This window comes from Hyposmocoma kahamanoa, unplaced genomic scaffold, assembly GCF_003589595.1.
Source record: "Hyposmocoma kahamanoa isolate Upper Pololo Valley unplaced genomic scaffold, ASM358959v1 87, whole genome shotgun sequence".
In the NCBI taxonomy this organism is placed as follows: Eukaryota; Metazoa; Arthropoda; class Insecta; order Lepidoptera; family Cosmopterigidae; genus Hyposmocoma; species Hyposmocoma kahamanoa.
In genome coordinates, this window is record NW_020654422.1 from 922,741 (window position 1) to 946,436 (window position 23,696).

At 37.6% G+C, this 23,696-nt stretch overlaps 2 long non-coding RNA genes across 2 annotated transcripts; one reads left to right on the top strand and one right to left on the bottom strand.

Annotated features, from left to right (window-relative positions):
• Positions 1–12,028: 12,028 nt before the first annotated feature.
• On the bottom strand, positions 12,029–13,785 carry LOC113235470. Its single transcript, XR_003310867.1, has 3 exons — positions 13,633–13,785; positions 13,496–13,553; positions 12,029–12,663 (listed from the first exon to the last, which is right to left on the bottom strand). It is a non-coding gene; the product is annotated as an uncharacterized LOC113235470 (long non-coding RNA).
• Positions 13,786–14,044: 259 nt separating this feature from the next.
• LOC113235484 lies at positions 14,045–16,794 on the top strand. The gene is made up of 3 exons (XR_003310869.1): positions 14,045–14,157; positions 16,203–16,359; positions 16,606–16,794. It is a non-coding gene; the product is annotated as an uncharacterized LOC113235484 (long non-coding RNA).
• Positions 16,795–23,696: the final 6,902 nt, after the last annotated feature.

The following is a 23,696-nucleotide window of genomic DNA, read 5'->3' on the forward strand; positions in this document are numbered from 1 at the left end:
TGTTGTTCGCTGCTAAAAGTCGCCATTTGTAATCGCCCTTGAGTTTTTGTTGTGGTTTGAATTTAGAGACAAATAAATGCTTCCCTTATAATCTCAGTACAGAGTACTAAAAAACCGAACTCTAAAGTAAGTGGAATTACATATAATTACCAAGTTTAATTGAAATCGGTTTCCGGAAAGTGCGCAAACCCGGATTTATCCTCTAGTTCGCCACTGTAAGGGATTTGACACAGGAGACAATAAAAATTGGTTCTCACTTCTCAAAGTACATTAAGAGAGAAAAACGCCTTGAATTAAAGAATAGAAAAATCAACCATTAAAATAATTGCTCATTATACTAAAATGTAGGCGCTATTTATAGAAATGAATCTTCATGCGTGAAGCCACCCTTAGAGGTGGATGATTTTCTTAAAAATTAAATGAGACCACTATGGAGGTACCGTCTTTCCAACAAAAATAGAATCATGAAAATTGGTTCACAAATACCGGAGTTATCGCGTAGCATATATACAAAAAAAACATACAGTCGAATTGAGAACCTCCTCCTTTTTTTGAAGTCGGTTAAAAAGTTAAGACCTTTATGTTCCTAACTCTTATAATTTATGTGCAATAAGCCCTAAATTACAAACGTGCGCACACTTGACCCGATTGCTTCTAATTTTTAGAGCAACGAAATTAACTTGGCACTTTCCAGAAAACTCAGACTAGAACGAGTTCCGATTTAAATAGCGTAATTTATTTTTAAAACAAACTAATGCTTTGAGGTCTTTACAGGTCCTATGGTCATGGCTGACAGGATTTGTACAGAGCCCGAACATTCATTTGTTCTAATAAACACATATTATATTTAAATTTTTATTGAATCGATATTCAATTATTTTTATGTGAAATTACTCCACTAGTTTATTATAATTAGATCGAGCACTCAGAAAAAAATTAAATACAATGAATAGCGACATCTCTAGCCAGGGCTGGCAGCTGTAAAGGTATCTAACTGGGTGACGAAACACTAGGGATTTCTCATAGATGGCGCTAAGGATAAAAAGTCGTTGAAAAAACACATAGAAAAATTCGTGAGTTCCGCTGTTCGTTCCGTGGCTTAGTTAGAAGAAGATATGTAAGAAGACGTCGGTTCGAATCCGGCCGGATCGAAGGAATTTTTTCTGAGTTTTCGATCTTTGTATTAATAATTATAACAAACAAATATATATTTATAACTGGTTATAAATATATATTTGGTTTTATAACTGGTTAGCTTAACAGACCAAGGGCATGACCAGTTTAAGATGACCACCAATTTCCACGGGAACTGGTCGTTGCCATCATTTCTTTAAATAATACTTTCATTAGACACAGAGACAGAGTATGAGACAAACCTGTCCGTGGACAGATTATAGGGTGGTGAATATGAGTCATATGTAAAGTTATATTTTGTATCAACTGTACACAGAATCAGTGAGCCGTATAAACAATAGAGGTAAAATTTTCAATTCTAAAGTAAAGTAAAAAGCTCAATTATCTCTGAAATCAAGGTTATTTCAGAGATAATTAAAAAAACGTTATAGAAAACATTATATAGTTTTGCGTTTATATTTAGAATTACTTCCGCCGCAATTTCGCTGCTTTGATATCTACTCAGAAAATTTTTTAGTTTATATCTTTTGGGTGCGACTGTATAGGCATCTTCTGAGTTAGCTCGTTCCATCTTTGCTCCAGGGCTAGGTAGTGGTACTAAAGCAAGACTATTTATTTAAAAGAAAGTTTTAGCAGCAGTAGAGCTCCTCATGAAACAGTTCATCTAGGAAAGTACTGCCACGTTACATAATTCTGCCGCCTAGCAGTAATGTGAGCATTGCTGCGTTCCGGATTTGAAAGGTAAAGGTGCTGGTGAAATTGTGGTGAAAAAGGCGGCAGATATGGCTAAGGTAGAAATACTTACCTGGACAAACAAGGAGCTTTATTGCTACTAAGTTAAGGTAATAAATAAATCGTATAAAATACTTACGTGGATTTGAAGTTGTCGACTGAAGAGTCTTCTTTCTTAATCGATATCATTTTTTACAGTCAATGATAAATCTGAAACAAAAACATGATATTGTTTTAATATACTATAGTATTAGCTGTAATTTTGGACTGTTCAATACTAGTCCGTGTCTACCGACCCGAGAGGTAAGGTTTTTCGGAGAGACTATAGGCTCTACGGTAAGAACTGGGTACGGCGGACGTCCGTGCCAAGCACTCTGTCAGTCATATGCCTTCTTGGGCATCCCTGGCGGACCCGGACTTGGGTACGGACTCACCGGCCACGGGTTTGTGGTTAGCTGCAGGAAACGGACACGTTCGTCTGCCCCGGTGGTGTGTGGCCGGGGCGCTCGTCGCGCGCGCAGCTAACGCATCTTAGTAGCGGTCTAGTTGATGGCCTGAGGCGAGGAAACGCGCGGGGCACGTGAGTTGCCCTTCAAGTCGGGGTTATGTCCGGACTCTGTCGCAGGACACTGCCACTTGGCATATCCGGCACTTGCCCGGAGAGCTAGTAGCGGTTGAGCTAGACATCTTCCGGTCCCTCTGGCCGCATAGGAATTTGGGAACTGGAAAGACGCCGTTCATTCGGCGTCCGGAAGTGAGCGTGCTTATAGCTCCGGTACCTTTCTGGAAAATAGGGAGGGTGCTGTACGTGCACCCAAGGCGGCTCACTTAAGGCAAAACCCTTACAGAGCACCGGATGAAGTACGTGCAAACGTGCTGATCCGGGGTCAGGACTTAGATGGTCCTAGGTCATAGTGCCCTTCCCGCATAACCATAAGAGGTTGATAGGGATTGATGGTTGGATGATAAGGCACTATAAACAAAACATATGTAGAAAGATATGGGACTATTCAATGCTAGATTGAATAGTTAATTTTGGACCGCTCTTACTGTAACGGCATAGAGTTGATTTTAAATCTTGTTTGCTCGAAAAGACCCTCGCTGCACGACGTACCATTTCTTTCTGGTACGTCTGGCGCACATTGGGTAACAATCAGGGAGTACCTTACGCCTATTGGCAACTAATTTCACCACGATAGTAAGCATTATAGTATTTGCCATCGATACGTTATGAAGATGTCAGGTAAAGTAACTTAAAATTAGTTATAATGCCTTAGATAATTGGTTTTTCGTTTTCAAGTAAGCATTTATTGTTGTTATTTTTTGAACTTTACTCATTTTTAACTTAATTCTTGTTTGCTATAATAATTATTATTAGTACAAATATCGAAATTAATACTTAGAAAAAATTCCTACGATCCGTATTTTATATATTATCCATAAGACCCGGTTAGACACCGCACCAACATCTTTCAGCAAACCGTGCCGTGCCGTGTGGTTTGTTTGAAAAAACAAATATACGCGATTTAAATCCGGAAAAATAGTTTCATTTCCTAATGGAATAATCTCACAAAAAATATTGAACATCATGGACGTCAAACATCGTGACACACAATAAACTTAAAAATTTATTCTTGTTGCATAGTTATTCGGTTATTTGTATTTTGCTTCTCAGGAGAAAGGCTTAGCCTAATGTGAGGATCTTAGTTCAAATATGTAAATCTGCAAATATGTATATTATTGTTCAAGTAGATGTAAATATTTGTTACACTAACGAAAAAATACGTAACAACTATAATGGACATAGTGTACAATTGCGTATTTAAGATCATTGGTACAAGTATAATAAAAATAAAAATTCAATCGTAAAGCTTAACGTAATTGATGTGATGACCGTGTACTATTGTTGGTCACATTGTCGTTTCATTTCCGGCGAAATTGTAGCCAAGCGTATGGCATTTAAATTTAAATATTTTTCTATTAAAAAAAGACATCAAAAGTCTGCTTATCGGCTTTTTTGGTGGAATTATATCTATTTGCCAGATTTTATAGCAACCTGTTAACGGTTAGCGCGAAACTGGATTCATCCACTCCTTATTTTCTTCAAATTTAAATGGGAGTATTATTGAAATACCCTCTTCCTAACAAAAAGAATCATCAAAGTCAGTTCACAAATCTGAAAAAAAACCATTACAACCAAGACATTTTTTGTTTTCTGGTGCTAAATCTGGATGTATTAGGATATATACGGCAGTTTCGTAGATGTATATTGAAGGAACAGTGAACAGTCGAAAGTCTTTACAATTAAAGAGCAGCGGGCGCGCGGCTCCTCGTCGGAGCGCAGCGCGGCCCGCCACCGGTCGCGGCAGCGCGCCGGTTGCCCAACCGAGCAGCAGGCGCGCAGCCCCTCGTCAGGGCGCAGCGCGGTATTGAATAGTTTATGTCTAATTCGTAGTTAATTATGTCATTTTTGTAAGGAATTACGACTGAAATATCATCTGCAAATAATATGCATTTGTGTCGTGTAACCTCTGGTAAGTCATTTATGTAGAGCAAGAATAATAATGGCCCGAGAACACTACCTTGCGGAACACCACACGCATTGACTCTACATTGCGATCTTGCTGATACAACACAGCCGTTTTTATTTAAATGTTTTATTTCTATTCCCATTTTTCAAGTAGGAAGCTAACCAATTAAAAGTCACGCCTCTAATACCTAAATTATTTAGTTTTTTCAGCAAAATGTCATGAGACACAAAGTCAAACGCGCGAGGCATGTCAAAAAATATCACTGTTGTAGGTATTTTTGCATTAGTGTTCTCCACTATCTGACGTACAAGATGAAATGCAGCCAGTGTAGTAAATTTTTTCGATTGAAACCTGCATTGCTCTTGTTTGATTATATTGTGCTTATTAATAAAACTTAGCAGCCTCTTCTTCATGCATTTCTCAAATATATTGGACAGCACGGGGATTAAAGTTATAGATCGATAATTTTCAATGCATGCTCTTGCGCCTTTTTTATAGATTGGTTTCACTAAAGGAATTTTTAACAATTCGGGAAATATGCCTATATATATTTATTTATATATATTTTCAATAGACAAATTAATTAAGTTTGTGAGAGGAGGCGTCAGTTGCTTATTACAGTGTTTTATCACATTTGTTGGTATTTCGTCGTAACCTGTGGCGTTTGTAGGTTTCAACGTTCTAATGATAGCGCTAATTTCATTCGGTGCTAAGGGCTCTATAAATATACTATTCATTAAGGAAAATTTGTTAGTATTTCTGCATAACTTATTTTGTGTGTTAGTCAGATTGATTTGATAATCATTAAATTTATTGGCTATATCAATTGGGTCACTTATAATTTTGTCATTTATTATAATTTTCTTTAAAAATTGATTATTGTATAATTGTGTTCTATTACTATATTCATTTTTTATTATTTTTCATTTTTTATTACTATATTCAGTCAGCTCGCGCGCGTGCAAGTGTGCGTACGTGCTTTTTCGCGCTGCTCCGTTCGGTTGAAGTGAGGACAATGACCTCCAAAGTGTTAAAGTGCAGTAACTGCAATGTTGTCATTAATGAGTTACTGTCTTTTATACAGAACAAAGTTGAAATAATGAAGGACGAAAGTATTGTGAATTTGTGTTCGACCGCTTTTACTGAAGAGGATGTGATGCAGGCAAAAAACTTGTTGTATGAATCAATAAAAACAGCTGATCGTAATGTCGTGCGCCGCAAGGGCAAGCTGCATAAGAATATTCAAGATATGGTTAGTCTTATGAGAAGAGTGCATCCGGATGAGATACCTGTCTTTGTGGCTCGGGACCTACATAAGCTACCCCCAGTAACTTTTGACCACCTGGATTGCACCAGATTGTTAAAGGACATTATTATGGTAAGGAAAGATATTGAATTCATTCAGGAGAAATACGTGCCAAGGACTGAATTTGATACGTTGAGGGAAGAATTTTTAAATCTTAAAGAAGCATCGTTGGTGAATAATTTTGAGGGTAGTAACTACGTGAATATGATAAGAGGCAAGTATAGTCATGCAAATCGGTTGAGTTGCGGTATTGACATTGATACCCAAGACAGTGGTCCGTATGGAATTTTAAATTTGTCAAACAAAGAGTCACCGGTCGAAAAAATAACAACTCCGATAACGCATTATAGAGAATTAGCGGCGGAGAGGCCAATGACCGCAAAGGCTGTTGATACTACTCAACTCCATAGTATGCAGCTATCCCGCTCGGCCTTGAGCAGTCCACCTGTTGTTGTCTCAAGAGTGAATACCAGCCGCAAGCGCGTGGAGGCCAGCACCGCGGTATCGAACGGTATTGCTATCCCTTGTGAGCGCAGTTCTTCGCGGCCGAATACGCCTGAGTGTGAAGAGTTGAGCAGTTATGTGGCTAGTGGGCGTGTCGAGGCCGGTACGGTGGTTTCGAACATTACGGCGGTGCCTGCGCAGAGTACATTGCCGTTTGCGTCGGGAGGCGACTCTGCTTTATTGGAGAACGCCAATGAAACGCAATGTAATCGAACATATGCAAGTAAAGTTAAAGACGGCGGTGATTGGAAGCAGACAGTACCGGATGATAATTGGGTAACTGTACAGAGAAAAAGGTTACAAAACAGGTTTATAGGATTGACAGGCAAAGCAGTGACGGACCCTGTGAGTAAATTTAAGGCGGCAAATTTAAAAGTGCCTTTATTTATTGACTATGTGGATAAGAATGCCTCGGTAGCAGATATTTGTCATTACATTTTTAATAAAACTCAAGTCAGTGTCGAGATGGAAAAAATTTCTACTAGGAAAGTAAGAGAGTACAACTCGTACAAAGTACTGGTTCCGCGGCAGAAGTTTGCTATTTTTATGAATAGGGATTTATGGCCGGATGGAATTATATTTCGAAGATTTGTGAATTTCAAGAAGAATAGGTAATTAATTTAAGTATGTCTGACAATTTAATATCGGAAATCACATTAGCAACTTTTAATTGTAAGTCAGTATCGAGATCTGTTGACGACGTCAGGGCTCTGTGTAAATTAGCCGACGTGATAGCTCTTGAGGAAACGTGGTTGTTATCAGAGGATGTTGATTACGTTGGAAGTATTGATGGTAACTTTGATTACACGAGCAAGTCGGCTGTGGATACTTCTCTGGGTATACTGAGGGGGAGGCCTTATGGCGGTGTTGCATTAGTGTGGAGAAAGGGTTTATTTACGGCCGTCAATGTAATACAGTGTAACAGTGCGCGTTTGGCGTCAATCAGTGGCAGAGTGGGGGGTCGCTCGTTGCTGATATTTTCTGTGTACATGCCTAATGATGACGCTATTAACTTACCTGAGTTCACGGAATGCCTAAGTGAAGTAAGTGCTATTATCGAGTCTCAAATGGCGGATAGTGTTTTTATCCTTGGTGACTTTAATGCTCATCCTGGGTGTCCATTTTATACGGAGATGTGTGAGTTTTGTGTAGAACAAAAATGGCGTTGTGCCGATTTAGAGTGGTTGGGCAGTGGTTCGGGGACGTATACATATGTGAGCGATGCTCATGGATGTAGACGGTGGCTGGATCACTGCCTGGTTACAGAGGCGGCCTGGCTGACAGTTACTGACGTGTATGTAAATTATGATGTTTATTGGTCGGATCATTTACCTCTCATAATTAAAAGTAAATTTCATTCAAACAAATCAAATAATATTAATAGTATTAATGATGGGCAAATTTATAATAATAAAATTATTTGGGGGGAAAGAAATATTGACCAAATAAAATTATATAATGACATCTGCTGTGAAAAATTAAGGGAAATAGATTATCCTATAGAATTAAGTTCATGTTGTGATGGCTTTTGTAATAATAGTTCGCATAAGATGGTAATTGATAATTTATATACTGAAATTGTTCATACTTTGCAGGCAGCCTCGAAAATGTGTTATGGTACTAGGAAGTGTAAGCGCAAGCAGATAGTCGGCTGGAACAAACACGTAAAGGAGGTTCATTCACGGGCGAGAGAGTGCTTTAAGCAGTGGCTCTGGTGCGGGAAGCCAGTGACTGGACCTCTTTACGTTAATATGTGTGCCTCTAGAAAACTTTTCAAGGCGAAGCTGAAGTGGTGTCAGGACAACGAGACTCAAATAAAAATGGACATTCTAGCTACACACCACAAAGCTAAAGACTTTGGCAGGTTCTGGAGGCACACAAACAAAATGAATCCAGGGACTAGTAACCCAGCTAGTGTGAATGGTCTTTGCGAGCCCGTCCAGATAGCGAATATGTTTGGGGCGCTTTTTAAAGCTGAGAGTCCATTAGGTGAGTCATCGGGGGTGGTCTCGGATGGGGAACGTCATGCCGAGAGGAGGGTTAAATTCAGTTTTATAGAGGTTGACCGTACTATAAAATCAATGACCAGAGGGAAGTCTCCGGGGCATGACGGTCTCAGTATAGAGCATCTCCTTCACGCTGGGACGCACTTGCCTCGAGTCTTGAAAATGCTTTTCAACCTGTGCATTAGTCATTGTCATCTACCTGATAGCCTTATGAAGACCTTGGTTGTGCCTATTATTAAAAATAGAACGGGGGATGCTTCTGATGGATCCAATTATAGGCCTATATCGCTGGCAACAGTGGCGGCTAAAGTGCTAGACGGACTGCTGGACGGTGTGTTATCAAAGCACATAACAACCCAGGATGCCCAGTTTGGCTTTAAACCCAATCTGTCAACGGAAAGCGCCATCCTATGCTTTAAACACACTGTCCAGTATTACACTAAAGGGCAAACGCCGGTATTTGCCTGTTTTTTGGATCTGTCGAGGGCATTCGACACTATCTCATATGATATTCTTTGGGATAAGATGCAAGAGTGTACAAGTACCCCGATGGAGGTGATCAACCTGTTCCGGTACTGGTACGGAAATCAGACCAACCAAGTGAGATGGGGAGGTGTGCTCTCAGACAAGTACAGGTTGGAGTGTGGGGTGAGACAGGGGGGGCTCAGCTCGCCTAGGTTATTTAATTTGTATATGGACAAGCTGATCGCCAGGCTCAGCAGCACGGGTGTCGGATGCTCAATAGGTGGTCGGACTGTGAATAATATCAGTTATGCGGACGATATGGTGCTGCTGTGCCCGTCGATCAGTGCGCTTGTAAGGCTGTTGAAAGTTTGTGAGGAGTATGCGGTGGCTCATGGTCTAAGGTACAACACTAATAAAAGTGAGCTCTTAGTGTTTAAGGCTGGAAACAAGGCTCTTACGTCAATTCCCACAGTACACCTGAGTGGTATTCCTCTGAGAAGAGTCACACGTTTTAAGTACCTTGGGCACTGGGTCACAGATAGACTCCAGGACGATGTTGATATAGAGAGGGAGCGCAGGGCGTTGGCCGTACGTTGTAATATGTTGTCCCGCAGGTTTGCGCGCTGTGATGGGGATGTCAAAACCACCCTTTTTAAGGCGTTTTGTCAGACCTTTTACACGTGCAGCCTGTGGACAAACTACACTAAGAAGGCGGTCAACGTCTTGCGAGTCCAATATAATAACGGCTTTAGGAGGTTGTTGGGGCTACCGCGCTTTTGTAGCGCCTCAGGTATGTTCGCAGAGGCACATACAGACAGTTACGGTGTAATAGTTCGTAAGAGAACTGCCTCCCTGATGCGTCGCGTGCGTGTTAGTTCCAACAGCCTTATTCGCCTAATTTGGGAGGACCCTGCTTGCGCTTTATGGAAACACTGGGACTCGCTTCACATGGGTTCCAGGGGCTTGGTGTATAATTTAATGTGATAACAGAAAATTTTATGTAATTTTATTATTCAATTTTAGATTTAATTTAATATTTAATTTCCACTCATATATTCTTTTTTAATTAATTTCTCAATTTGGAATTTTGATACAGTTTTAATAATTTGTCTTACTAACATAGGCTATAAGCTGTTTGTTACTAACATGATATGGACTATGTCCGAAATAAAAATTTTGAATTTGAATTTGAATTTGAATTTGAATTATTATATTCCACGATACTTTCCCCATACTTTTCGCACGTAAAATTTGTTTATCATTATGGTGTCTCAGAGCCATATTCAAACAGCGTCGCAAAATTTTTGAATATAATCTATATTTTTTCTTCTTTTCATAACTTTTTGCCGTGTAGTGGTGATAACGCAATATCCTTTTGGTTTTACAGCTTTTTATAATGCCCTTGGTAATCCATTTTGGTTTTCTATATTTATTTGTAAATTTAATTTTTTTTATTGGGAAACACAGTTTAAAAAGGACAATAAAAACTTGAAGGAATTCATTGCTCTATTTACATCTGTTTGAGAAAAAGCATTCGAAAAATTTAACTGACTCAGATGATTACGAAATGTATTCATGTTTTCCAAACAATAATCCCGGACATTTACATAGTGCTCCAACGGTTGTTCAATAATTTCTGAGACTGGTATATGTAGCATTTGAGCTGTGTCATGATCCGATAGTTGAAGCTTATGAAGTTCAGCCGTAGCCCCGTCGATGTTGCTTATTACGTGGTCAATGCATTTTTGAAGCCTTGTAGGTTCAGTCACATGTAAAATTAAATTAAAGTTTTTTGCGACATCTATTAAATACGTCGTAATGTCCTTTGTTAAAATTAAGGCGTTAATATTAAAATCACCTGACAGTATTGCACGGGTTTTTGAGTTTCTCATATATTTATGTAGCACTCCCTCCAAAAGTGACAAAGAAGTGTAAACATTGGAGTCTGGAGTTCTGTAAACACAAATTATAAGAAAATTATATGAAGTTAGATACTTATCTAATGTGCTACTTAGCACAACATTCAAAAACATTGTCCTGGGCAATTTTTTTATATCAATGATTTCCTGTGATCCTATTCCTTTTCTTGTTAAAATACAAACACCGCCTCTCTTTGATCCGTTTCTCCTACAATAGCTAGCAGCAATGTTATAGTTTGCAAAGTTAATAGAACACTCACAGCCCGCCTTTAGTTTTGGATAGGCATATAACATCAGGCCTATTGTCACTATGGCTTAAATCCGCAATAGTAACTTCTAGGATGTTTTGTTTCGAGAGACAAACCCGGCAATGTTTTGATGAAACAATCTAAGATATTTTTGGTGGACTACTTGGTTTGTGAAAAAGAGAGGTTTGCATGTTACTAACATTAATGAACTCTGTCAAACGTGGAGTCGTGGTTTGGTTTGTAAAATTCCTATTTATTTCCGTGTCGTGTATGCCTGAGATTTGAAGTAGCAATCTATTTGCCTCTGAAAAAAGAACTTTGTGTCCGTAATTAATTAAAAAACGTCTATTTTTACTAAGCATTCTTATTTCAATGATTTTGTTACAGTCCAGTATATGAGCATACTTATATCTAGCGTTATCCGCGCATAAAAGATAATGAAACCATTCAACTTTCCTATTGCGTAAGCCGGAACAACGATCATGTTTATATAAAGGGAGACAACTAATGAATTTAGTGTGTTTTAAATATTGTAAAGTATTCCTGATCGTTTGTATGATAATTTTTTGACCATGACTGTAACCGACCGTGACTGTATGTATCCTTCAAAACATGAACGCTGTAATGCTCATACTACTGCTTGGCGGCAGAAATAGGTAAGATGGTAGTACTTGGACGAACTCTTTCACAAGAAGCTCTACTGCTCGTGAATAGATTTCGCAGAAAAGTACAGCATCGGGTTTGCCTCAAATTTCTCTTTGCGCAAGAATCCATTGTAATAAAGAAAAGCCTTCAACATTTTCCTAGATTACAACTATTACAACTAATACGCAGCGCTGTCGCTGCTGTGACTGCGAGACCCGTGTGCACCGAACTTTAGAAATACAATAGGAATAGGTTTGGCCTGGTGTCGCTACAGCACTGATCCAGCATGATAGATAATAACGCACACACTCATAGTCCCGCACTAGGGAAACCCTGTGTCGCGGGTGCCATGGACACACGCATAGAACACCCCCAAACTCACGAGAGAAATTAATGTAGGCCATACAAATATTTCTCCCGGCTCTGGAATTGAACCCGGGACCTCTGCGTGACAGACCAGCATGGTAACCGTTCGGCCACAGAGGCAGTTTACAGCTAAAAGTATTAAAGAAAACATACGGTATAGACTTGAACTTGTTTTTACTACTACGCCTTGTTGTATGCAGATGTTTGACATAGCCTAGTCACGCCAATAACTGGGTCCAGGTCTTCTTTAACTACTTAATTCAATATCTCCACCAGTGCTCTACTGTTATAGACATATAGTTTTACAGATTTGTGGGACATTATCATAATTGACTTTCACTGTCCTTTTTACTGGTTTATTCAGATGCCAGCATGGGCCCTTTGACGCGGTTCAAAGACGTGCTATGAGAATTGTTGAGGACCCTGTGCTTACAGACGATATTGAACCACTGTCTTGGAGGAGAGACTTTGCCTGCCTGTGTCTATTCTATCACTTGTACAATGGCCAATGTTCTGAAGAACTGTTTGACGTGATTACAACAGCAACATTTTATGATCGCACCGCTCGCCACACGCAGGGAGTCCATCCTCACACTCTGAAACTTAGTCGATCTCTCCATACTATACGATTTCAGAGGAGCTTTCGCCCACGTACAATTAGGTTCTGGAGTGAAGTCCCTGTCGGGGTTTTCCCGCAGGAATACAGCATGGAGTCCTTCAAAAGGGGATTGAGGCAACGCACTCGTGATGCCACTGGTGTTGCAGGCGTTCATAGGCGACGGTGACCGCTTTCTTTCCGTTTGCTGCCTACATAATATATAAATAAAATTGTTACATAAAATACTCTAAACAACTACTCCCTAAGAAAGGTTTTAGTAGACTGTTTTAAAACATCGCATTTTATAGACAATCATTAAATCTTCTTACGTGCTTATCTTCATTAAACCAAATAAAACTGCGCTTTTCATATTCTTATAAAGCTTTTGTAGAGATAAGGCTTGCTTGATAAATTACTCTTTACAATGTTTTGAAAAACTACTCTTTCTTATTGCTATTTTTATGTTTAAAGAATGGCTATGATCGAGAAAAATTTCCTATCTTTTTAAAAAGAAAATGTAAGATGAAAATGGCAAGTTGAAGGCTAAACGTTTGGCATTTATTTATTTTCTGAGTTCTCTCGTGTATTCAAGCTTTCTACAAATATGAATAATAAATATTACTTTAAGACGTATCTAATTATACATACTTATATAAAATACAACGAGCGCATTAGTTTTAAAAATTTTGCTTCTTTTCACAACATACATATTTATGAAAGCCTCACGTCATTTCGCGCTTTACAAACGATGCAACATTGCGTGCGAAATATTATTTATTTATTTAATTCCATTATAATATTGAAACCAATTTCGCTGTATTGTAATAAATGTTGATAGTATATAAGCAATAAAACTCATTTATGTACTCTTAAAAACACATAGACAAAACTTATTACAAAAATTTAAATATCGGGTTTTTCAATAGGGATATAACAAATTTGTATTTCAATAAAACACAGAATAATTGAGATTTATTTAGGTGCAGTAAGGCAGCGTGAGGGAATGGGAGCCTACTAAGGAAAATTGATAACAAAACTCACCGTTTATGCAAATAAAATTTTTATTACTGATGAACGTGCGCTTCTCATTCCTGGGTACCTGATAATCACAGAACAAATATGAAACTAAAATATAATATATGGTTAAAAAAAAACAACTAAGACACTTAACTTATTACCTTATTATAACCTGTTGTTTGTAACGGTACTTAAAAAAATGTATTATAAAAAAGGATACACTCAGAAACTTGACACATTTTATTTGGTGAAATTACAGGTACATGGGACTTGTGAATTTATGTGTCAAGATAACAGGCGCGGTGATAGTGCTTGGATCTTTGCGGTTTAATGCTCTGAGTGATATGCAACTGCTATGAACAAGCGTGTCGCTTACCACCAGGCGCACGACTTGTTCGTTGAATAAAAACAAATTCTAAGCAAAAATGGCCGTTATGTAATTTAAAGTTTTTATCTTTCTAGGATATCGGCACCATGCACAATACTTATGATTATCTATTATCATTATTTATGATTATTAATTATTATCTAGAGGCGATAGATACAGGCTACAGCCTTTGAATAATCAACACGTTCCGTATATATATTCGTACATCGCGTTTTTAATTCCATAGAAGGACATTATCGCAGTCGATACATTTTTTTTAACAATTTACTACTAAAGAACAAAATGAAATTTATTTTCTGTAAGTAATTCATGTATTTGTAAAATATTGTGTTTTCATGTGACGTCCATAGACAAGCAAAAATAGCAAAGTTATAAATATGTTTGAAGCAATTAAAAAGATGTAAAAACATTACTACATTCGGATTGTCTGAAATGTCTTAGTTTTCACATACAGACATCTCACGTGGAAGCGTCATATAAAATGGAAAAGAGATAAAGTCAATGTCAAATATCGTAACCGACATTGGCTCATTGGGAGGAATTCAACATTAGACATCAAAGTTTTAACCTACAACTCAGTCTTAAAACTTATTTGGATATACGGTATTCAGCTGTGGGGTGTGGCTAGCAAGAATTACTTTGTCTCCAATCAGTGCAGAATTGTATCCTGAGGGCAAATAGTCAATGCCCCTTGGTTCACTGAAATGAACGATCTATGATCACTTAAAAGAGCTGCTGAGATCGACCGACATAAAACTAAGCACAAAGAACGGTTAAATTTTCATTGCCATAGTTTTATTCTCGAATGTACTTCTTAATAGAAACGGTTGGGTGGGAATTTCATTTCCACTTATCCCAATTAGTGAAGATATGGTAGGCAAGAGTGAGAAAAAAATCCACTTGTCCCCCCACCAGGGGGGACAGCTGGTAGGATCTAGCGGAATAAGCCTACCCTGCCACCCGAACTCGCTCCTTGAAGTACTTCTAGATCCATAAACCTTGTTCTATAGTTGCACTGGCCATTCCACCAAAAACGTGCTATCTCGTTCAAAAGATTCGCTTATGGCTTGACGGCCGATCGCAAATATAATAATTGAATGAATGACTATTCAATCAAAATATTTTTAAAGTTTTTTTAAAACTTTAAAAAGGAAATGATAATCTTAATATATGCTCAGGAATCTTATTATAAAAACGTATACAGTTCCCCATAAAAGAGTCGTTTACCTGGTTGGCCGAAACCGTGTTACCATGACTTTGGAGTTATTTCTAAGGTTAATATTATGGGTATGTTCTTTCTTAATGAAATACTGTGATGCCACGATACCAGTCATGATACCAGTCTCCTTAAGCTTTTCTCTGAGAGAAACCCGAGAACCTAAACGGTACACAGAACGAATCGCTCGTTTTTGCGATACAAATATGGTTTGAATATCTGCCATAGTGCTTGTTTTTGCAATACAAATCGCCTGTTCCCAGAACAATGTGTTATCTCTAAAGAATCGAGATGTATAGATAACAGGTTGTTCTGGCAAACGGGCAAAATATGGTTTGAATGTCGGTGGCATCGTAGCTCCCTGATGGATACACTGATCTCATAGCGGTTTTTTCTTTCTGCGATTTTAACAGGCGTCGAATATTTGCTACAGAGATATTAGATATATAATAATAATGTAACCGTTCCGATATAGTGTCGTCGATTTAACAAACTTTCCTTGAAATGACCTGTAGGGCTAATATGACAGGGCCCGACTTGCGCGAGAGCGACAAAAAGTCTCATTTTTGTCGCTGTACTGTTCCTGCATAAGAATAAGGCTCAACTCACACTGGCGCAGAGTCGAAGCGTCGCGTCACGTCATGTTTTTCGCGTATAGTATATTCATCTCTATTTTCCCGTTATTAAGGTACAAATTTGTATTATGCAAATATGGAAACGCGCGTCGACTCTTGGTTAAAATTGAGCGGTTTCGCGCGTAGCAGCGTGTCGCCTTGCGTTCCTTGCGCGCAGTAAGGCGTCAGACGCCGACCACACTGTAACCCGTGCGCGCTAATACGAGCGTCGTCACGCGTTGTAGTTGAAAAACAGGACGCGACATAACGCTTCGACTCTGCGCCAGTGTGAGTGGAGCCTAACAACATCTCACACTTCAATGTCGCTCACGCGCAAGTCGCGCTCTGCCGCATGTCGTGCTAGCTTTGAAGTCGATGTAACGTTTTCGATACCACGACTACCGATGTTGCGACTTTCGATTTTGTGAAACAGATCCGTAAAATGACAAATTCACAAAAAGTATTGGAAATCTTTTCTAGACCAATTGTCCTAGTTTAATGGTCAATTTTTAGCCTTTTTAGTCATATTGCTGGTTACACTGGCGGTCCAAAACTGCGAATCGCTAAGGATATGTGATTGTCCACGAGAAGGATACGAGTGTACGCATGAATGGCGCCCTGTATGTGGACTAAAAGATGGAAGAGAGTGTACTTTTAGCAATTTGTGCAAGTAAGTTATAGGATACATTAAAATTTCTATCACACTCTTTTTTTTATGATGCCAAGTGACAAGACGAACAAGTTCAGTGACACGCCTGTCCCTAACAGTTGCAGTGCCACTCAGATTTAAATCATGTTTAAATCGCAAAGATCTGAGGAGCACTGCCTTGTGCTCGTCATTCTGCGCTTTCCAAGGAATCTTCGAAAACTATAATTGCTGTACACGCCACTAAAAATAACTCTTATTATATTTCAGCCTAGGCGATTGTGAATATTTATACGATGGAGAATGCGGAGAACGTAATATATAAAGATACTTGTGAACAAGTATCGGCGCAACTGTACTTAACTACCAGATAGTGTCCCATTGAAAAAGTTGCATGTACATGAACGCCATGATTATTTTATATTTTGATAATAAAACCGTTTTCCAAAAGTGTTTTACTTGTCTTATAATTTTTAACCGACTTCAGAAAGGAGGAGGTTCTCAATTCGACTTTATTTTTTTTTATATATGTTACGCGATAACGCATTTGTGAACCGATTTTGATGATTCTTTTTTTGTTGGAAAGAGGGTACCTCGGATGTGGTCCCATTTAAATTTGAAGAAAATATTCCACCTCTAAGGTTGGCAGTTGTTGTCAATTTCGATATATACCACCACAAACTGCAGTCTATACAGATATGTGTTCACGAGAGAAATAAATGTAGGTCATACAAATATTTCAGCCGGTCCGGGAACGGAATTAGTAGCAGTAGAGCTCCTTGTGAAAACGTTCGTCCAGGGAAGTATTGCCACCTTACCCATTTCTGCCGCCAAGGAGTAATGTGAGCATTACTTTTATAATTTTTTTTATTTAATCCTCCACAGATATATTATACTCCGTTCTGATTACATGCACATGGGACTTGTCAACTTATGTCTCAGGGTGACAGGAGCTCTGGCAGCCCCTCAGATCTTTGCGATCTAAAGCTCTGAGTGTCAGTGCAACTGTTATGGACAGGCGTGTAGCTTATCACCAGGTACACGACTTGTTCGTCCCCGTCACTTGATATCACAAAAAAAAAGAATCGAACTTGAGACGTCTGCATTGCAGCCCAGCATGGTAGCCGGTCGATGACGGAGGCACTTAATATTATACAATACTTGTATTGTTATGTTTGCTACAGCTAAATTGGAAGTCTAATTAAGAAAATCTGTAATTGGCCTTAGTATCATTAAGTTTATGGAATTTCATGATGTTTTACTACCTATTTTTGTGAAATAACACAAAAATAGGTTGTAAAACATCAAGTAATGACTCGACTTTTTGTTATAATTATATATAAAAATATCCTTCTCGCCATACCGTGGCTGACGCTCTCCCAACTGAGCTACGGATCGCACCAACAGACCTTACTTTGTTTATATACGTTCTTGTGGCAAATCATTGATTTTGGTTTTAACTACTTTTTTCCATAGCGCCATCTTTGAGAAATCTATTAACTATTTCAGTTCATAGATTTGTCAAATATGGCGCATGAAAATAATGTGACCTTAGTATTAGTATAAACTATTATATTTATAATTTGATTGTAATAGGTTGTTGGTTTCTTCAATAAACAAAAGTCTATGAAACAAAGTAGGATCGCTGGCCGTACGGTAGTGAACGGTGGGCTTTTCATACACTTTATTGCCGATTAGGTCGGCAATTCCTGCTGAAAACCAATCTGAGCATCATGTAGGTATACAAAAATCTTGCAGATTGTTATACAAATAAATAATAATCATTATATTCATTAGTTATCTACAATTTTATAGAATTTATTGTTTCAGAGGTAATGCAATATTAATCAAAATAATCTTTCCGGTGGGTACCGCACGTGGTAATCAGTAGGTAATCTTTTACTCAAAGAAGATTACAGTTCTAGAAGCATTAGTGAAAGAATTCGGTCATGGAATTACTGCCACTTTCCTTCCTTCTGTCGTCAAGCAGTAATGTGAGAATTATTGCGTTCCGGCTTTGAAGGGTAAAGGGTGAAAATTCAGGTACATAAGGGCTTGTCAACTTATATCTCAGGGTCAGTGCAGATATTTGTGCAATTTAAAGTTCTAAGTGGCACCGCAACTTTATTATAGACAGGCGTGACGCTTACATCACTCGACATCATAAAAAAATACAGATTAAAAATAGTTATTTGTTTCGAATGGCTGCAAAGTTGGAAACAAAGGAGACTACTCGCTTTGCTCGTGTTTCAAAAATAGAATCCTGAGCATAACGAGGGTTTCAAGGCACGTGACACAAAACAAGTTTGCTGCCGAGCGAAACACACAACTTTTGACTTCACTATATCGAGGAAAATGATAGATAAAAGAAAAACAGATTAACAAATCAGTTTTAATAAACAAAATTAGTTATCGTTGTCAATTTAATGTCAACTATAATAAGAATAAAATATGCCAACGGATTTATATTACATAAATAATGTACGACAAATCGCGTAATTGAACGTGTCATTATGTTTTTTTTTTCATCAAAAGAAAAATTAGGTGCACCACAGTCCATCGACAAGTTCGAATTTCAAAATCGATTTTGCATGCAGATTTCTAATGACAAAGACATTTTTTCCGAGTTAGAGAGGTGAAAAGTCATTTATTTATTTTGCACAATTCACATTGACAGTACTAATAACTAAACATGTAAGTCATCCAAACTAATAAATCGAAAGTAACTCGTCTGTTACGTTTTCACGTCTAAACGGCTGAACCAATATTAATGAACTTTGGTATAGAAATAGATGGAGCCTAGGAGAAGGACGAAGGCTACTTTTGTTACAAAAATAAATCTTAAAAAGGGTGAAATAGAGGATGAAGGTTTGTATAGAGAACCAATCATTTCTCAAGTAAGCTTCGAGTAGCCTACGGTAGAGGCTACTCGAAGTACATTATTCTACTCAAACGAAGTCGCGGGCACCAGCTAACAGTCATGTTGAGTCGATCACCGACCAAATTCGGGACAATTTTAAGTTATTTTGTTATGTATTTCTCCACAGATCTATAATTATACTCACACTAAAGACTTTGCCAATCTGGGCATCAGGTTGTTGGCAAGACAACGCTCTTTTCAATTGCATATATGTGTATTGTTTTCGTTAATTAAGCCACATTTCATTAAAGCTAATTTTCTAAACTAAAACTGCCTTTGCTAAATAATACTGCCTCTATTTATAATAATTATGTACAATGTAACATTTTCATCATGTGGCAATATATTTTTTTTATCTTTTTCAAAACTTTTTTTACGAACTTCCTTACTTTCACTGAGCCAGTAATTTTTTTTGTATATTTTTGGTATTATATATTTATCAGTTCTTTCTCCATAATTATTGTTAACTTTACATTTATTAAATTTCCTTTCTCTAACTCTTTTTGTGTTACACCTGTTATACACCAATAATTTATCCTCGCTCTTATAATAATTTTCAATGGTTATCACATTATTATTGTTATCACAATTTTACTTTTTAATCAACTTAATTTTTTAATATCCTTGATATAGGTTTTGCAAGTACGACCAGCTAATCAACAGTGAGCCAGTGCATAGTACACCACAAGCAACGTCCTCTTATTCAATATTCTATTTGATAAAATTTACTTATAATGTATCTTAACTTTGTACAAACATAATTAATATGTGTTTTCCAATTAAAGTTTTGATCAATTTCCAAACCTCGGATCACTGCCGAACAATGTTAAACTTAAGATATCACGGCAGAACTCTATTTATTCGGCTATCAACAGATGGCTTTGTGTCTCAGAAAGATCTGTAGTCTATAAATAACAAAGAATCGGAATCATTGCAAAGAAGAAGATCGGAGATAGTTGGTTATTTATTTATTTTAAAGTTAGCTGCAAAGCATTTTATGTAACATTTATGCGATTAGGCGCGGATTAGAGAAGACTTTTATCCTGTTCTGGTTTTCCAGAACAAGATAAAAGCCTTTCCTAATCCCATACCCATTAATCGGACAACCTTGGAAAAAATTTTGTCAGTTTTGAAATAAAAAGTAAAAACATAAAAATGTGCTATAAATATACATACTATAAAACGGCTTGTGAGAAAGCCACTCATCTTTTTTTTTTATTCCCAATATGGACATAGTAGTAGGACGGGTGTCCCAACAAACGCACGGTTGTCACCGTTACCTGCGGTATGACGCATTTCGCGAGACTTCAAAGGCGATGTCCCACTGTATGTTCTTTACACTACACTTGTGGTGATACGGTGTAGGTGTACCGTTCAGAATAATTAACAGAATCTATTTCAACTTATTACTTCTAATACGAAATTGAAAGCATTTTATATTGTTTCTAATGCAAGCTAGCACGTAAAGGTACACTCATTACAATTCCAAAAATAACTAAGATTGGATTAAAAATATACAGGTAATATATATATTTTATATAACCTGTCACTGTGTTCTGAAGCCACACGACGATAGTAACGTGCAGCTGTGCTTTTAACCACCATTTTGTTAAATATATAAAAAAAATACGACATTCGTTAGGAACACCGCCGCGTTGTGTGCTTCTAGGACGTGTGACGTGTAATAGGATGTCACTCTGAGTGATAGAATAAAAACACAGAAATCCGGAGTCGTATTAAGCTTCCCGACAAGGAGTTATAATTGGGCAAAGAAAATGGCGATGGACGGTCACATCGCCGCAGAACCGATGAACGGTGGAGCAGAAGAGTAAAGACCGAGGACTGGTACCAGAAGCATCGGTCGCCAGAAGCCTAGATGGACGAACGATATAATCAAAGTAACCAGAATAACCAGGATGTAAATAACCCAAGACAGAAGAGAATGAGGAGACCAACACTCAGCAGTGAGTGACTAAAGGCTGAAGAAGATAAGAAGAAGAAAAATTAACTATTCATGAAAAGGAATTTACAGATAAATCACGACATTATGATTTTGAATCTTTTACAGAACATCTACAAAAAATAAAATAAAATAAAAATAATTCATTTCAGACAATGTAGTCCTTACAAGTTAGTAACTTAGTAACATGACCTCTTATAACCTATGTTAGTATTAGGATTAGTACTCAATTACGTAATCTCAGTACAGAGTACTAGAAAAACCGACCTCAAAACTATGTGGAATTACACACAATTACCAAAAGCGGATTTCTCCCCTATTTCGCCACTATACGGGAATTGACACAGGAGATAAAAGAAATCGGTTCTCACTACTCAAAGTATATTGAGAGATTTTTTTCTCTTGAATTGAAGAATGATTGATTGGTGATTTTCTTCAAAATTAAATGGGACCACTATGGAGGTACCCTCTTTCCAATAAAAAAAGAATCATAAAAATCGGTTCACAAATACTGGAGTTATCGCATAACATACATACAAAAAAAACCATACAGTCAAATTGGGAACCTCCTCTTTTTTTCAAGTCGGATAAAAAGTAGTACCTATAATATTAATAGTTAGTTACAAATATAACAAACAGGACGAACCCAGCCGCCCAGATGGTTCTCTGACTCACACGTAGAACATGCAACTCAGTGAACCTCCGGAACATGGCTGCATCCATCCTGTTTGCTATCATCTTCAGGATCTCGTTGTTGCTACCCTTCACCCTTCGTATTAACGAAGTGGACATTTTGCGCATGATGGCAAAGAAATCATCTATGCCACCACCCGCAAACATACCAGATGCGCTACAGAAACGGGGAAGCTTCAACAACGCCCTGAAGATATTAATAAAAGATATGAATCTGTAATTTCCTGTTTGTTCATTCGTTATCGTATTGTACAAACGATTATTAGTAATTAATTAAAACAATAAATAATGTGCAAACAATTTATTATTGTCAAAACCTTTTTGTAATCATGACAAAGTGATTGACGATAAACGGTTGTTTAAAGGATATACTTACGTTTGCAAGTGACATAAATTATATTTGTCATGACGTTTCTACAAAAAATTTAACTCAGGTGGAGTTTCAGATATTTAGAGCTCTGGGAAGAACAGATAATGTCATATAAGAATTTTGAAGTACTAAACTTGCCTTTATTTACCAGCGTTTCGTGCTTTAATTGTTGTGATTGAGAAATAAATAAAATATCATTCATTCATTCATTCATTTTAACAATCATTACGCTAAATTCAATACAAAAGATGGGGTAAGAGGAAATGTCTTCGTATCAGACCAGTCTGACTATCATTCTGGCCAACAAAAAACATTGAGGTAATATATACCTCGTGTTCTCAAAATTTCACAACTGTCAAATTTGTTTTTTCCGCCTTTTGAATTTGGAGCGTCGCCGTAGTGACATCTCTTTAAAATAGTTTAAACTAATAAACTTAGGTTTTCGCTATTGTTAGACATAGGATTTGGCAAACAAACCAACGTTTCGAATAATAATTCGAATGAATTAAGTATATACGCGATTTAGATTCGAAACATATTTTCATTTCCTAATTTGTTTGTCTGTTTTATCGACTGCGAGACTACAGCGCTAAAATCTTTAGATTATGAGTTAAGGCATCAAGTTACTCTCTTACCTCGGTGTTCCTCTTACCCCACCTGACCCTAATACAAACAAGTTTAAGGAAAAATTTTAATTATTTATTTCTTATAATTATTAATACAAAGATCGAACACCTAATAAAAATTCCTTCGATCCGGTCGTATTCGAATCAACGTCTTCTAGCGGACCGTGACAGGCGCTATGCCAGCCACGGAACGAACCAGCGGACCTCACGAATTTCTCTATGTGCTTGTTTTGTCGGATCAGTGTATTTGGTTTTCAACGACTTTTTAGCCGTAACGCCATCTATGACAATCTATGAAAGTATTTCGTCACTCAGTTAGATACCTTTACAGCTACCAGCCCCGGGTCGAGAAGTTGCTGTTTGCTGTATTTAAATTTTTATTGAATCGATATTAAATTTTTTTGTGAAATTACTCCACTAGTTTGTTATAATTATTAATACAAAGATCGAACAAGTAGAAAAAATTCCTTCGATCCGGCCGGATTCGAACCGACGTCTTCTAGCATTATTTATTTCACGTATAAAAAAACGATGTCAGCTTTGATGGTATGTCAATGTGTCAGCTTATTAATTTATAAACTTTGAGTATAATATACCCAGACAGCACACTATAGATGACAAAATATACAAGGGAAGAATATATTTTAACGGAAGAATTCTTAAAGCCTAAACCGAAGTTTAGCAGGTAGCAGATGTTTCATAGCATATAACTTATTGGCACGTGTTGCCGAAAGTACACTGTTTTTTTTATGATATCAAGTTAAGCGACGAACACGTTGTGCGCTTTGTAGT